The sequence below is a fragment of the Tenrec ecaudatus genome, unplaced genomic scaffold (genome assembly GCF_050624435.1).
Source record: "Tenrec ecaudatus isolate mTenEca1 unplaced genomic scaffold, mTenEca1.hap1 Scaffold_603, whole genome shotgun sequence".
Lineage (NCBI taxonomy): Eukaryota > Metazoa > Chordata > Mammalia > Afrosoricida > Tenrecidae > Tenrec > Tenrec ecaudatus.
The window spans coordinates 326,970-336,884 of record NW_027459486.1 but is presented as its reverse complement, the minus strand read 5'-3'; the positions used below and the strand labels follow the sequence as shown (position 1 = coordinate 336,884).

The 9,915-nt window shown below is 37.9% G+C and overlaps 1 pseudogene; it reads left to right on the top strand.

The window, feature by feature from the left end:
- The first annotated feature begins 4,823 nt into the window (after nucleotides 1-4,823).
- The window catches only part of LOC142436770 (ninein-like protein), a 140,796-nt pseudogene continuing 135,704 nt past the window's right edge, over nucleotides 4,824-9,915 (top strand).

The window sequence follows — 9,915 nt, the reverse complement described above, 5'->3', positions numbered from 1 at the left end:
ATAAAATGTTTGACACATAATAAGCACAGAATATTCTTAACCATTGTGGTGGTTGTGGTTTCAGATAAAAGAAGACCACTACAATGTCAAATTAGAATTATTGAAGTCTTTATTTTATTTCAGGCTATCTTGGGCTACAGTGGGAATATTCAAAGGGAGCATCTCTCCAGACTGCCAGCTGGAGCTGAAGGAGCCATGTGGAGACACCTGTCAATGCTGAGATGCTACTGCCACTGGATCCACAAGACTTTCTACCTACTGGCCTGTGATCTTCCTGCATTGGCAACATCGCATGTGTTTCATGAGTCTGAAGAGGAATTTATAGATTGGTATCAGACATATGGGCTAATATTGAACTTATGGACTTGATCTAGACGGGGATGAGATGCTTTTACAATACTCAATTGCTCTTGTATATAAAGCTCTTTCTAATAAACATGAGTACCTATGAATTTACTTCTCTAGTCTGCCCAGACTAACACAACCATTGATTTTATTCTGTTGATTATATTAAAGAAATTAATGTTAATCATTATCAGGGAAAGTTTGTACCTTTCACCCAAATATCATAAACATTTAATGGGACACATCTATTTTATTGAGCTGTCCATAACATATCATACAATTCAGAAGTTTTATCAAGAAGGGTTGTGCAATCAGTGCCACAATCAACTTCAGAAACTTTCTTCCTTTTGTACAGAATGATGTTGACTTCCCATTCCCCATCCTCCTTTTCTATGTCCCCAGGCAATCATTAATCCAGCTACTGTCTTCAGAATTCAACTCATCCTAGGTTCCCTATACAGATAAACAAACAAAACAATGGCAAACAACCAAAAGGCACCCAGCAACAATGACCATATAGAATAATACCGCAATCTCATATAAAGCAGAGAATATTAAAATTTTAAACCAAAAGCACATTGGATCTGGAGGGATATCAAATTACAAGATGGTACATTCCAGCCTAAGGAGTACTGCTGAAATCCACATTTCAATACTCATTATTTGATATTAGGGCTGTTAATCTTAGTAACCTATGTGAATTGGGGATTTATCAGGTACTCAATCCATGTGGGGCCCCTAAAAATTGATTTGCGGATACCATTGTGATCTGTAGTTTTCTGCAGACTGAATGTTTAGAATTTAGGCATAGGTTCTATTCCCTTCTCCAGTTTTGGATGTTATAATTTACAACCCTTGATTCATGTAGGCTATTGTGCTTCCTCTGTGTGGATTTAGCTGACTCCTCACTTAGATGGCTGCTTGCTTTTGAGACAAGGCTTTAATATCACAGATGCAATTTTTCATGATAGCCATCTGATCATGGCAACATCTGATTTCTTCACCATACCTTTTTGCTATCTATGACTTAAGAGATCTTCTCATACGGGCAAGTACCAGGCAGGGCCATGTCTTAAGAACTAATTGTCCTTATATTAGGGTTATGATCATGTGAGTGCTAAAAATCTATTCATATAACTATTATTTCTGTGGGTCATGTCATTGTAGTACACAGTATTTCTTACCCAAGGGGTTTAAGGCAACTTTACTGATAGTACCCTTATTTTAGTCAATGGCAAAGCATTGCTTGCTGGTCAAAAGATTGTATAAATGTATAGGATTTATCTGACTCTGACACGAGCTATTAACATATTTCTTCAAAATGTGGTGACTGGGCATTAGTTACACATGCTGTGTGTATCAGAGATAAGGCAGTACTTTCAGTAAACTCATTTAGAAGGGTGGAACCATGCCAGGTAGCTTAACCCATGCCACTTTAAAGTAGATAGAGCATGAAAACAGCAAATAAATATTTGTCCATTCACTGGTACCTTCAGAGTAAAAGGTCCAAACCCACCCAAAATCCAATGACCACCAATTCCTGAATCATAGGTTAGTGATAGGCTATTTTTCTTCATTTTAGACATTTCACCTTACAAAATAATAATGATTTATAAATTATCAAGGGTTCATAAGAGAGGGAGGGAGGGAGGGGAAAAATGAGGAGCTGATACCAAGGACCCAAGTAAAAGGCAAATGTTTTGAGAATGATGAAGGCAACAAATGTACAAATGTGCTTGACACACAATGGATGGATTGTGTTAAGAGTTGTAAGAGCCACCATTAAAATGATTTTTTTTAAAAAGACATTTCACCTTAAAGAAGAGAGTGTTTCTATTTCTTGGTTCTGTTGCAAGTGATATAATAAAAGTGCTCCATTGCTTCTATAAAATTCAAATTTAACTAGATGTCCTGTAAATTTGGCAGTCCCATTCAAAGGTAGCATAATAATTTATAGTGAGTTAAGTCTCTGGATACTAACCACAAGGCCCACAATTCAAATTTACCAGCCACTGTGTAGGAGAAAGATGGGGCTGTCTGTCCTTGTAGAGATTTACAGTTTTGGAAACCCTAAGGAGCAGCTTTACTCAGTCTCAGAAGGTCACTATGAGCTGGAATCTATTCAACAGCCATGGTTGGCTGCTGTTACAGCCTTAAAGTATGTGAGATATTGAGCTCTATGCATGCACTTCAAAATTGTTCTCTTAGATCAATCAAAACTCTTGCTTCCTTGTCATTTTTTTTAAAAATTAACAGTTTTATTAACATATAATTCACATTCCATTCAGTTCAGTTCTGCAATCATGACCACAATAAATTCTAGAACATTTTCTTCAGTCTTATATTTATTATTAGCCCCCTACTACCCCTCAATCTTCCCTGCCATTACCTTAAGAAATCATTAATGCAGTTATCTCTATAGCTTTACTTATGCTGAATTTCATTTGAAGAAGCACATAACACCCTCCCCCCAAAACACACAACCATTAAAAAAAAAAAACCCTGGGAAAAAGTCTCAATCAAAAAGGAAGCTGAAAAATAAACACTAAGACAAATTTAAAATTGGTCAAAAGAGGGGACAAATGATAAGGTGTTATAGATTTACCTAACTGTATGTGCATTAATCCACTTTCCAGTGCACTGTCTCTGAGACCAAGGCTATTCAAATTCATGATCATTGTCACAGCAGATTCTTAAGAATCTTAATCCACATGGGGAACCTGCAAATGAGTTTTGGGCTTTTACTGTCAGCCATAGTCTTCTGAAACTTGGCTCTCAGAATTTAAACCCTAAAACTATTCCCTTGTTTGGCTTTGGATTTCATTATTTACAGTCTTTAAATCACACAAACTGATGTGCTTCTTCCATGTGGACTTAGTTGACACCTCACTTAAAGACTTAAAAAATAAGTTAACCTTTAAGACCCAGACACTGTTCTTTCCAATAGGTGGGCACCATCTGATATCACCACATTTTTCTATAGCACCGATATCATCAGTGATCCCTTCATGATTGTGGCAGTTACCTAATCTGTTGTCAATTTGAGGTTTAAAAGTAAAGGGCTGGAGTTTAGCTTGTCAATCAGATCTCACACAGCTTTATGACCTCATTTGGAGACCCCAAGGAAATGAATAGCTCATTGGAAACAGAACAGAAGCTCACTCCCTGAGAGTGCAGCTGACAAGACACTTGGAGCCAGGCCAGTGTCCCAACACATGGAGACCCCTGCCAAGACAGAGATACTCACAACGCTTCTGTATCCACAAGACTTCCAACCCACTGACCTGTGATTTTCCTGCATTCAACATCATTGCATGTGTTTTATGAGTCTGAAGAGGGCTTTATAGATTGATATTGGATATATGGGCTAATAATGGACTTATGGACTTGATGGGACTGCTCTGGGATGTTTTCTCAATATTCAGCTCCTCTTGTATATAAAGCTCTTTCTTATAAACGTATGAATGCCTCTCTGGATTTGTTGATCTAGTCAACCCAGACTAACACAATGAGAGTGAGTATTGAGTAGGACCACATCATATGAACTTAGATTAGAACTACGGTTAAGGGGGAGCTAAACATCTCTTTATGAAAATGTGGTTTATATGTTTCTGGTCCACTTTAGAGACACCACTATGGGACATTATAAATCATTCCAATGGTGTATAGAGAGATTCTATTGTTAGTGTAATTAATATAGTCAATGGTATAGAATTTGACATACTGTGGAGAAAAGGGATGTAAACAGGTACAGGATAAATTTTTAGATTAAACATAGATTGTTGACTTGTACAGATTAAAATTTTATGTGACTGGATACTGGTTAAACAATGAGGGTTGAAAACAAAACTTTCAATAACACTCATTCACAAAGACAGAACTATGTCTGCACTAAGGCAAAGAGAGTGTGAAAATAGTGAACTATATAATATTCTTGGGTTGCCATTTACTGGGCACCATCAAAATAAGAAATTTGAACCAAGTTCAATGATTTCCTATACCATAACCTTGGTATAGTAGTAATCAGCTTCTTCTCACAATAGAGCATTTCAGCCTTCAATCCAAGGGAATATTTCAGTTCCTTTAATCTGCTATTAGTAAGCTTAAGGTAAAGTCTGGTTCAATTAGTGGGTTTCCAAATCAGATCCTTCTAGTGTGACCTATGAAGGATGTTGTGTACTTTGTAAGGACAGGATCTAATGTGCCACAAGTGTATAACATGCAATCTGGGTCACTGTAAGCTGGATAAAAACTTAATCAAAGTGCAAGATTAGGAATGTAATGCCCAGTATATTTTCCCATTGGTTGTGACAGTCTATATAATTAACGTGAAGTGTTTGACTTTTTACAGCAGATATGTACACACACCAACACTACCAAAGGATAAGGAATTTCCACACAAATAGTATTTTGGTTTTGTTTTTAATTTTATTTTCCTCCCTTACTTTTTCCCATGTGAGCTCAATCTCCCTGTGAATATGAATGCCTCCAAGGTGGACATAGTCATGCCCAGCAGCATCACCCCCAACTGGGCAGACCCACCAAATGCAGGTATACTTTTCTACTTGGCCCCTCCTTCTTGGAAAGCCCCACAGCTGGTCACTCCCAGAATGTACCCTGCATACCCTGAACCAGGATATTATAATTAATCTGGCTATTGTTTAATATTGCTCTCTTTCGATGTTGTAATTAATCCATTAATTTTTGTCTTCTTGCTTTTGTCATGCTTGTTTGCTTAACTCAAATGTCCTTTATGAATGAGTGAAATGTTTTTTGTGGGTTTTGCCTTTATAAGCTTTCCTAGTAATGTCACTTGGGACTGCAGCATGTGAAAATAGTTCAGATTCCCTGCAGTCGGCATGCCTTAATAAAGACTCTTCTAAATTTTCAAAACACCACAGTGGCTATTATTTAACCTACAACATTGGGCTGCTAACCACAAGGTCAGCAGTTTGAATCCACCAACCCCTCCGTGGTAGAAAGAGTTTTTCTACTTTTGTAAAGATTTTTAGTCTCAGAAACCTGCAGGGGTAGTTCTACTCTGTCCTATAGTTTTGAGATGAGTCAGAATCTACTTGATGGCAGTGAGTTTGTTTTGTTTGTTTATTTGTTCACATCCCTAGTTACTAAAGGGAATTCACTGGAGGCTTAATGGTTTCGGGCTTTTACTGATATCCAAAAAAGCATCTCTATGTCTGAAAAGGAAGTACTGGTAGTGCAATTGTTAAGCACTGGGCTGCAAACCAAAAGGTCAACTAGTTGGATTCACTAGCAGCTTTATAGGAACCATGGTGACATAGTGGTTAAGTGTTGGGTTCTAATCCACAATGTCTGGAGCTTAAAACCACCAGCCCCTCCTAGGGAAAAAGAAAGGGCTTTCTACTCCCATAAACTGTTACAGTCTCAGAAATCCACAAGGACAATTCTGCCCTGTCTTATAGGGTCACTATGAGTCAACATCATCTTAATGGCAGTGAATTTTAATTTTTTGAGAACAATTTTATGGTAGAAAAGACTTAGTGATCATGGTAGTAAAGGCCTTAAAAACTAGACTACAAAATCCTATAGGGCAGTTGTTGTACACTGTCATATGGTGTCACTATGTGTCAGAATGGATCCAACAGCACACAATAAGACATGTCTAAAAACAATATTGCTGGTATTGTTAGAAACTGCCTTAAATTTATACACAATTGTGGATAGGAGCTTTTATTTTCATTCTCTTCCAGATTATATCATCCATTTATTCAAGAGAAATATGGTGCTGTTTCACAGAGTAGGAAGAACCCTGTTCTTTCTAGAGATGTTCAGCTACTACTTTATTTTGTGCTGGGAGCAAGTTGCTAGCAGTAGCACTAGGTCCTAAGGTAATAACAACAATTCCCTGTAATCTCCACGTAGTGTCTCCTGTCCCAGTTACAAGCTGTACATGAGTGATCTGTGTTTGGAGCTGCCTTGCCTCATCGGTGTTTAATCACTCAATCCTTGGGTCAAGCAGAGATGAATCCGTTCTTTTAGTATTCCAATTGAAGAAAGTAAACTCTTCTGACGTCTATGTATGAAATCATAAAAAAATCTGTTTTAAAAGAGTTACTCCAACTCCTGTAGTGCTTACAGTTTGGTCATCATGGTTGGCAGTTCAAAACCAAGAGCAGCTCCTCGGGAGAAAGGTTAGAATTTCAACTCCTGTAAACTGTTACAATCTCAGACCACAGGGGGTTGCTATGAGTTGGCATTGACTTGGTGACTGTGAAACCTTGGACAATGACAGTATCTGTGATGTGGCCAGGTTAGAAGTATCATTCACCTATTTTCTGCCTTGATGTAAGGCTTCCCTCATGTCTGTAAATATAAAAACATTAATTAAAAAGAAACAATTGCCATTGAGTCAATTTTGTCTAATGGTGACCCAATGTGAGTTTTCAGTGACTGTGACTTTTTGGAAGCTAGCAGCTAACCTTTCTTCTGGAGTACCTCTGAGTGTTGTAGGGAATACAACTAGTAAGAATCCCAGGCTGTGATGAAAACAAAGCAACTCCTAAACCATCCCTGGATTCATTCACCAAACTTTTTTTGCTTTTGTTTTTACTATTACTTTCAGAAAATTGGGTGTGGATCTGGTAGCTTGCTTTCTGCATGAATGAACATAATCTGGAAAACATAATTTTGAAGTTTGCTGAGGCAGGGACAGCGAACAGAAAGTGAAGCTGAAGCATTTTACTGCCTCAGCCCAGAAAAGGTTCTGGTTCGCTGGCAAGCTCTAGTCACAGGACCCAGTTTACTTTCAAGAGAGGAAAGGAAATGTGATCACTATGAATACTAAATATCTGCCAATAACAACGATGAGAGAAAGTCATTCTACCTGGAGATAATGTCGGACCTTATTTAAAAGGAATAAACACGACAATTCTTTTGAACACATTTTTGTCGTGATTTCATACCCATGAAAGTGCTGTAGACATGTTGCCTAAGCTGAGGTATTTGAATGATGCAACTCAGATTTACTAGTGTACATACCAACACAGTGCTTAACTCTACTTGTTATAAAAATACCTAGCTGTCTTCCCTGAAGTGCTAAGAAGAGGAAAAATGGCCAAAAGAGGATTGCTGTTTTTTAGCTGTCTTAGAAGGTGTTAGACAGGGTTCTCTAGAGAAACAAAACCAGAATGCTAATAATTTTATATATATTTATACAGATAGACATAAGAAACTGACAGTTAATTAAACTATAAAGCAGTACAAATGGCTCAGTGCAACTCCTTCCCATGAGACAGTTGTGAGAAGCTGGCAGTCCTTCAAGTATTCAGGGCCACAAGGTAGTCCTCTGTAAAGCAGTTCAGGTTATCCAGGCACAGGCAGCAAACAGAAAGACAGGTCACCAACAGTCATCCAGATGACAGGGTCCAACAGTCTCCAGCTCAAGAGATATAAATTCCAGTGGTGTGGCGAAGCAGGTCTTGAAGGAACCTCACATTACAGCAACACAGTCCACGGGTTAGGTGTCCCACAGGTAGTGCAGCTTGCAAATTGAGGCAAAGAATAAGCAAGGCAGTCGCACACTGGTCTGATGATCAAAGAGGAAGAGACAAGAAAGGCGAGGCTCGCTGAACCATTTATCTTTCCACCCTTCAATTAATTACACATGTGTTTATTGGCCAGGTTGGCACGATTAACTACCTCAGTAGGAATTCTTGATGATCATAAGTCTAATAGGGGAGAAAAATTGCCCAGTTCTGAAACATCTTCATTATCTCCAGCAAATTGATCATTGCAGTCATTGGGCTACTCCATCTCACAAAGGATATCCCCATGCTCACCAAGCATACTACCTTCCTATTGATCTTTCCTGACAACATGCCAAAAGTCTTAAAAGGTGGACTGGAAAAACTGCAAGTCATTTCTAAACTTCATTTCCAGTTTCCCCTGAATATCATTTGCTTAGAAGCTTACCCTATTTTCTTTCCTTGATTGCAATGTCTTAGCATTCATGATCTTCAATATCAGATTCCACATTTATGACAATGAAAATTGTCATTTTAAAAAAATTTATTCTCACAGAGGAGGCAAGAATAAAATGGTAGCACTTTCTTGACATTCTCACCTCTTACTAGGTCTTCTTTGATGCATCTATCTTCTATGGATAGCATTTGCAGCATAGGCAAACCTGTATCTAAGAATGAAATATAATGAGTTTTTCTAAAAATGAAGGCATGGGAAGATGTCGGTTTTGACAATGATTCACCTGTAACCTGAAGAACCAAGATCAGCACAATGTAATGCTTCTGCTCAGTAGGAATCTCTTCTTTAGAAAATTTTTATCTCAATATGACAAACATCTCTACCATAGTTCATATCTACCATTGTTTAATCTTCAGTGCTTACCTCTCATAGCCAAATATCACACTGAATTGCATCTAGTTTAAATACACCCCAGCCAACTCTAATTGCTGTTGGGTCATCTCCAACTTGCATCCACTCACATATGTCATAAAACTTGTGATCCATGGGGCTATCAATAGTTGATAGTTTTTCTTTAGAATAGCTTACCAGTTATTTCTTTTGAGGTGTCTGAATATGTGTTGCAACTGCTTTGTTGTGCCCAGGATCTCTTGGTCTCAAAACCCAAAGAATGTGCTCAAGAATCATAAAAAAAGGCAAGCAGAAAACAGACTTTATTTGGAAAGGAAAGAAAGGCACCTGACAAAGCAGGTGGGGACTTGAGTTGCCACAGAATGAACTCCTCTAGGGGTTTTTTATCAGGTGTTGGATACTTGAATTGTCCATCTCTGGTTATGAACGAACCGATACCAGCACTGGCCCTATTTCTTGCTTCTAACAAAATTTGATCATGCTCTTCTGTTTGCAAGGTCTTGCCTGGGATGGACAAGGAAGCACATAATCAAAAGTCAGTAAAAAGCGTCCTGGTGATGAAGGGGAGACATGTAAAGGAGTCCATGTAGAAAAAGAATTTTTTTGAAATTGATTGGGGTAGCAATTGTACAGGACAATATTCTGCAGAACATGATTGAACTATGGAATGTTAGGATATATATTAATTAAAAATAAATAAATTTTAAATTAAAAAAAAGTGTCTTGGGTTTGATGACCTCAGAATTAGAACCAGTCTAGGTTTTTGCCTGCAGGCATAAGATTGGATTGTCCTAGGCTGTTGAGATAACCCTTAGAGGTACTCTGTGTCTCCCAGTGCTTCCCTACACTGGACCTCTTTCTTTCACTCTGCCTCATGGCTAGTTAAATCCTATCTCTCAGTTGGACTCAATGTCACCACCCATTCAGTTCTCAGTTGTGTTACCCATTTTTACCACCCTGCTATGCCAATATGTCTTTAGGGATTCTGAAAAAAATGTAGTATATATACAAGGAGCTTCAAAATATTCCTGAAAAAATGAAATTAAATGATAACTAAAATTTTTCAATAAACTTTTTGAAGTTCATGATATGTAACAGAAATCAAAGGTCATATTTATTTCTTACTCCTTTCAAGGCTGAAAGAAGAATGTTCTCAACCATTTATGCATATAACTTTGAGACAAATGAGTGTGAATTTAA